The following is a 7,294-nucleotide window of genomic DNA, read 5'->3' as shown; positions in this document are numbered from 1 at the left end:
TCTCTGTTCCCCAAACCAAGCCAAACAACAAAGGAAACCCACATAACTCAAACTTGAAAGGGATAATACGCTACTAGTTCGCACTAAGTTTTTTGGGGGAAAGGGAAATAAATGTATATATAGATGCGATCTATTGTTGCACTTACTGTTAGGGAATGATGAGGGCATCACCTTGTCAGTGTGATGGGACAAGTAGTGCTGATGTCACAGGTGCTCTGACTCAGAACCACACTCACCAGGAACTCTGGGGGTGTCTGTGGGGCTGCAGCACGGTGTCACCCATCAGTCGCTGCCCAGGCCTGGCTTGCAAACGGGTGGCTTTCCTGCAGCAGCTGGGTGAGCTCCCGGATCCTGTAGCGCTCCAGAGGCTGCTTTAGTTCCACCATCTTGCCAGAGAGGCTCTTCACGCTTGTTTGAAGTCCAGTGATCTGCAAGTTCAGCAACTGGAATGTCGGCATTTCTCGCTTCCTTCTTCATGCGGAACAGAAGAGACTTCCAGCTCCTGCTGTCCTCCAGAGGCCTTTCTAGATGCTGCCTCGGGCAATCCATCTCCTTCCCAGTGTCAGCGAGTTCCTATACCACCTCACTCATTATCATGCCATACTGCTGCTGTAGCTCAGCAAGGTGACTGTGCAAAGATTTCTTTTCCAGAGTCAGGTAGCGAATTTCTTCATTCACAACTGTTGAACAGTCCTGAGTGGCTGTAGATTTGGGGGGGAGTGGGCAGGAGGTGGTGGTTGGCTGTGTTCCAGTAAAGCTTTATTTACAAAACAGGTGGTGGGCTGGATTTGGCAGGTGGCCTATAGTTTGCTGCCCTTTGCCCTAAGTGATATAACAACTCCATGGGACAGAGAGGGATGGAGGAAACTGAATAGTTAGAACTAGAAAACGAGCTAATGATTTGATAAACTCTGATAAACCAGAACGTTTTGAATTAGGAATTAGGAGACCAGAGCCTGCTTGGCCATTAAGTTACTATGTGGCCTTAAATAGGTCTTTTAACCCCTCTGGGTCCAGTTTTCTCCACTGGCAACTTGGGCGTTGGATTGGCTGTAAATTCTTGAACAGATGGCAACACGTGTCTTGCCTGGGTGAGGAACACTTCGTCGCTGTGCAGGGGCCGGCAGCCACTCCAGTACCTGCCCATCAGGTTGAGGAGAGCTGCCAGGAGCCTCACCTCCAGGGCGGCCTTGTTCACGGGCGGGCGGCGCAGCCGGGTGCAGGTTGGGACACACCTCGCTCACACCAGGGGGAGGCCTCTGCTCTCACGCTCCAACAAGCTCCACCGTGGGCCAGGGCGCCTCGCTCCAGCCCTCCGAACCATTCCTCCGGGTCAGATCCTCCTTCAGGCAGCTCAGACACTACTGGTCTGAAGGCGCCTGGAACCTCCCGCCTGGCATCCTTCACTTCCTGTACTTTTTTGGTAGTGGGCAAGGGATGTAACACCTTTTGGGTCAACAAATTCGACTCCAAAGAAGGGGCTGCGTCCTCAAGGTCTGTGGAGGCTGAGGGAGGGGCGAAGTGCTGGCGGGGCGGGAGCGGGGGACGCTCGCCAACTCGCTGTCCTGCAGCCCCGGCTCTGCACAAACGGCCCTCGCACGCCCGCACGCTCCTCTTCTTCTCGGGGGCCCTGCCACCGGGAGTCCCCACACTGGCGCTGTACTGCCTGAGGACTCGGCAGGGGCTGCGATTCTTGGGAGCTCTGGAAGCCGGCCTCTCACTCCTTCCAGCTGGAGCTCGCGCTCCCCGGAGGTTTGCTCAAGTCCCGCTTGCACTTGGCAATGAGGTTCAGGACCGCCTCGTCATCTGCGTCCATGACCGAGCACTTCTTGGCCGAGCGGGCAGTGCACTTGGCTCTGGAGTGGCGCGGTCTTTCGACGCTGAATACGGCTGGGAAACCCTGATTTGAGGCCATTGATTACTCATCGAAGTAAAATGCAGCCGGGACGCTTACTGCTCGCCCCTCCCTCACAGGGCGGTCGTCCAGCACCAATCCCCGCCCCAGCCTCGCTCCCGCGCAGCCTATCCCCGGGCGCGTGCGCACGACGAAGAGGCGGGAGTCAGACTCGCTCTTCACCGCCGGGTTCAGCCGGAAGTCAAGGAGCAGAGGCGGAACACTTCCACCGGGGAGGAGATACGCTGGTAGCAGAGGTTGAGGCTCTCCAGAGAGTCAGGCCCTCCATACCCTCCAGACTAACCAAGGAGTTTCGTGAGAGATCTAGAGATTTGAGACCTGTTAAGCTCACCAAAGAATTTCCTAGGTGAGTCATCTTTTCTTGGTAAATTCCAGGAATAGATCATGACCGAAATCAAATGGTGCGCACCTGCCCGCTGCTGCGCCTCTTAGCAAATAATTTTTAACTTATTGCAATGTTCTGGGCCTCTGTTTGTTATTAAATAATGATTTTTATTACCAGTTTTCTAAACAAATGTAGCAAGTTTATCATACTTGGGGCCAAAGAAATATCAGATTAATTATTTTTACTTGTAAGTTAATTTTGGTTTCGTATTTTAGTTTGGTTCCTTGTCTTTAGAGTGACAGCTAATGATTGATGCATGTAAGTTCAGAGAAATATGTGGAGGTGACTAAAAGGATTCAGTAAGAAACATTTAGGACAAAATGTGAATTAAGCACAAATACAGCAGAAGGGCTTCTGTGGTTTTATTTTGTCTTGCCTTGTTTTTAAGTGTATTTTTTATTTTGTTTGGGGATGAAAGGGAGGCAATTATTTATATGGAAGGAAGTTAGATATCTATCCTTTGGGATTGATAAGTGTCAGGTTTCAGAAATTGCTGTGTAGAGTTTAATAGTGATATTTAACTTTGCTTTGAAAATTAGTCTGACAAGCCTTGCGCTTTGGTCATATAAGTGCCCATGCACAAAATTGGCTTAACGGATCTGCGTATTCAAAATATGCAGCCACTAATTTATTCTCTGAGAAATCTTACGGGGAGTTACTCTATTATTCCAGATGCCTTATATTCTCAGACAAGTGCTTTAAAATACTTGGAATTATTTCAAGATGTTTGACGCTAATGTAAGTAAAAACAGCTAAAGGCCATTTTAAATGGCAAATTCTAGTTACATATATAGAATCTTAAAGTCTGTTTGTATCCGTAACAGTGTTAGACCAGGATTTGTTTTCTGCCTCCCCAATGTTATAAATGTTCACTTTTGCTTTTATGAACTGTATTACTCTAAAATCAATAGATTTTGCCTAGTTGATTAGATAAATGGAACCAATTAAACAATTAATTTTTTAAAGTGTTAGGGTGAACTCAAAAGTGTGTTTTTGTGGAATTTTCATCTGTAGTTGGAACATTTTTATAGAACTATCAAGGATATGTAATACTCTATATTTTTTTAGCTTACCGACCTCTTAAAGTACAACAGTATATCTTGGAGAACTATGGCAGGAAAGAAGATCATTTTTTGATCTTACTCCATATTCTTACTTCCAAGCATTTTGAATGGAGATTCACTGAGCCATTGCCGGAAGACTGTGCACAGCTGCTTGCTGTGGCGCTATTGCAGATTTTCAGAGAGATTTGTGTAGAAGTGAGTGTAACGGAGAATAAGGGCTGTCACTGTAGCCGTACGCGTATGCAGTGGATGATAGGAACAAAGTAAGATGTTTACGATATTGCCCCCACCCTTTGGTGAGACTTGGGGTGTTTTTGGTGTTGAGATACTCTTACTTCCCATACAGGTTTTGGGATCATGGTGCAAGTCAATAATAGGGTTCCAAATTGCTTCTCTTTATATGGACCATTTAAGAGCTTCTAAATGAAGGTTAAGTCTCAACAGTGTTTTTTAAGTACCCTTCTAGTTTGTCTTCTGGCTTGCTGAGATGCCTGTTACCTTTTTATGTTAAGCAAAGGAAATTGAATGGTTTAGCTAATAATTAAACTGATAGGATACCCAATTTGTAAATATGAAAATGGCTGTTAGAAGTGGTGTTCACATACGTTCAGTGGTAGTCCATGGATCACAGTGGATGCTTTAACAAGCAAAATTCAACAATTTTTTTTCTCTCTTTTTACCTTATATGCTTGTCTGCTCTTACCTGACCAGTGGTATATATTTTTTTCTCCTAATCCCATGCTTCCACCATTTTCTGTTGGAAAATCAAAGAGATGTGGTAGTAAATGATCATCTGAGATCAATATGAGTACAAAATTCGTCAACTAGGATGTATATAAAACAACGTAAATAAAAATTTGTAAATTAGCGTGAATTTTATCTTACATAGGAGAGTGTGATAAGAGTGTATATCGTTTCTCATTCTCTTTCCTTTGGTAGAAATTTGTGTGTCAGGAAATGATCTAGCTCTTTGGTTTTGGGCTAGAAATAGTCAGCAGAGCTGACTGCATAGTGGGATAACAGAGGAACTGGAAATAGGATTTATCAGTTATGTTAATGACAGTTCTTATTTATATAGCCTTTCAGTGCCTGATATGACTTTAATTCTTTAGTTGGACATTAGTTTTTTTAAGTTTAGATTCTTGGAAGCAGTAAGTTAATACACTGTTATATTAACAGAACTCCATTGTTTGATTCTAAGTCAAAAAGGTTAAAAGTATGACTTATTGATTGCAAACTGAAGTCTTGCCCTTTCCTATTTTCAGGGTTATTATTAACCTTTTCCTACCAAAAAAGAAGAAAAAGCCCTGAAATTGTATATATCTCAATGTGACTCTAAACCCCATGTGTATGAGATATGATAAATAATAGCTCTTAGTTCAATTTAAGCATATCTCAGTTGGCTTCTGTAAATAAAGTTGTTCATTATGGATTGTAAAAGATAGAAAAGACATAAGTAATCTTTTAATTACAGCTATTCCCATTTTTGCTCTACTAAAACATTTATCTTAACTTCATTTCAACTTCATAAATGTGTGTTAATAAACCTTCCAGATTTAAAGAAAAGAAAGTTTCCCCAAATATTCTGAATTAAAAGTCAGAAACCTCCACTTTTTAAATTACAGACATTTCTTTTAGATTACACACAAGGCCCTGTACCATTTTATGAATTCCTTACTTTATAATGTAAACAAGAATACTATCTAATAGTTTGCTTTTCTGCTTTAAATTGCTTTTAGTAAGCATTTTATATTACATTCAAAAGTGATACAGACTTAATCAGTCATTCAGTTGATAGAGAAAGTTAACAATGTTTTATGCTAGGAGGAAAGTTTCGTCATTGGCAGCAACTTGTACCACTCCACAGAAAAGGAGGCAAGTGCTGGTAATTATTATGCACAGAGAAAAAAGAGTTAGAAATATTTGGTAAAGCAGCTTTATCTTTATTTTCGAATAGATTTACTCTGATTTTTCGTCTTCAGCCCCTTAGATTTTAGAATGGAGTTTGGCTGGGCACATATTAAGAAAGTATGTTTTATTTGTTTTGTTTTTGTTTTTTTAAAGAAGACATTCATTATATTGAACCATTTTTTTCTTTTCTGTTGCATACCACTTTTGTGATTATAACGTTATTTCTTGGTTTTGATATCTTTGGACAGAAAAGTATATCCATTATCTTAAATTAATTTTTTCTTATCTTTGAAGCTCAGTCTATAAATGTGTTATTAAAAAAGAAATTACTTGGGTTTTCATTACTTAAATACTTGAAAACTGAAATTAATAACATATAAAATGAATTAGATTTTTCTGAATGGATTTTTTTACATGAAAAATTTTCATTTCTGGATCATCTATAGAAAACCTACAGCCAATGTCATACTTAGTAGTGAAATACTGAGTAATTTCTCCCTGAGATAGAAGCAGGGCAGGAATGCCCACTCTTTCTACCTCCACTCCACATTATACTGGTTGTCCTAACCCTTCCAGTAAGGCAAGAAAAAGACATAAATTCATAATCATGCAAAAGGAAGAAATAAAACTATTTTCAGATTACTTAATTGCTTGCATAAAAAATGATAAGAAATACAAAAATAGCTACTAGAATTAATCAATCCTAGCACAGCCCAAGATACAAGATTATTTTACAAAAGTCAGCAAAAATGTCCTGTATTATCTGCATAAAGCAGTTATCAGTTTTGCGTTGAAGAGTTTTTATCAAGCCCCAAGCCTTATTATTAGGTGGATATTATATTCAAATTCACATCACATTCACATATGAACAATTATTCACATATGAACAAAAACACATTATTAATTAGGTTTGAGTTTTGAAATAAATGGACAGGTAAGGAAAATCGATAGAGATAAGGTAGCTGGGTCCAGACTGCAATTTCTTAATGCAGAGGTGTACGCAGATGCTCCCTCTCAGAAATATTTACAATATTTTTTTTTTCTTTAGAGTTTTGAAAGTACACTTCAAGAAAGGCCTTCTGATATCTATTCCCAATCCTTACTTAGCTACACGATTGCAACCAAAACTGGGAATAGAATTCTACTCTACAGGAAATAAGCTATCCTACAATAAAGACTACATAATTTTCCTTAGTATTCTAAATAGCATGTTTACATCTGTGTTACCATGCATGCATCACATGGTTCTTTTATTCTGCTGGTCACGGTGTTGTATTTTGTACTCTGTATTTTGGCTGTATTTACCTGAGGCACATTTCTAGCTGATTTCTTATTGAGAGAGAGCACAGCTACCCTTTGGAGCTGGTCTGAACCATTGCTTCCATTTCCTCATCCTGCAAATTCGCGTTCTTTTCTAGAGCTCATGAAAGTCTTAGCTCTTCTGGGAGCCTTGGATTTCAAGGTCAGAGATTTACCCCACTGTCTGAACAGGAAGTGAAGAGATTGTCTCGGCCCAGATAGAGTCTGACCTGAATTTGCTCCTCACAGCCTCGCAATTTACACTTGTTCTCCCTGAGTTTGCTTTCTCCTGAGTTTTCCATTTATCTAGAAAGAACTTCCTGTGGCCTAACCTATTAAACACTAGATGGGCTGAGGACTATGTGCTCCAATCAAAAGAGGCATTCAATAAATATTTGTTTAATACAGCCTATTCAACAAATTATCTTAGAAGTTCCAACTTCTTACCCCACTGGAGAGTCTAACACTTGAGAAATAACTGCTGCTAGGAAACTTTTAAAAGCAAAGAAGAAACCAAATTCCATATTAAATTTTAAATGTTTAATATTTAATAATATTTCTTATCCAGGTGCTATACTGTATAATAATGGCATATAGTTCCCCACCACAAGAAATAGGTGCGAAACATAAGATAACTTGATTATCTCAGTTCTCCTTTTATCCTTATAGTTTTATGATTATATAATATTCGCCATTTTAATTTCACATACATTATCACCT

The 7,294-nt window shown here is 40.4% G+C and overlaps 1 pseudogene; it reads right to left on the bottom strand.

Annotated features, from left to right (window-relative positions):
- Nucleotides 1-275: 275 nt before the first annotated feature.
- LOC136123122 (centrosomal protein of 72 kDa-like) lies at nt 276-2,300 on the bottom strand (annotated as a pseudogene).
- Nucleotides 2,301-7,294: the final 4,994 nt, after the last annotated feature.

The sequence above is a fragment of the Phocoena phocoena genome, chromosome 5 (genome assembly GCF_963924675.1).
Source record: "Phocoena phocoena chromosome 5, mPhoPho1.1, whole genome shotgun sequence".
Taxonomy (NCBI): domain Eukaryota; kingdom Metazoa; phylum Chordata; class Mammalia; order Artiodactyla; family Phocoenidae; genus Phocoena; species Phocoena phocoena.
Note: the sequence above shows the minus strand (reverse complement) of the source record. Positions and strands in the feature narration are given on the sequence as shown.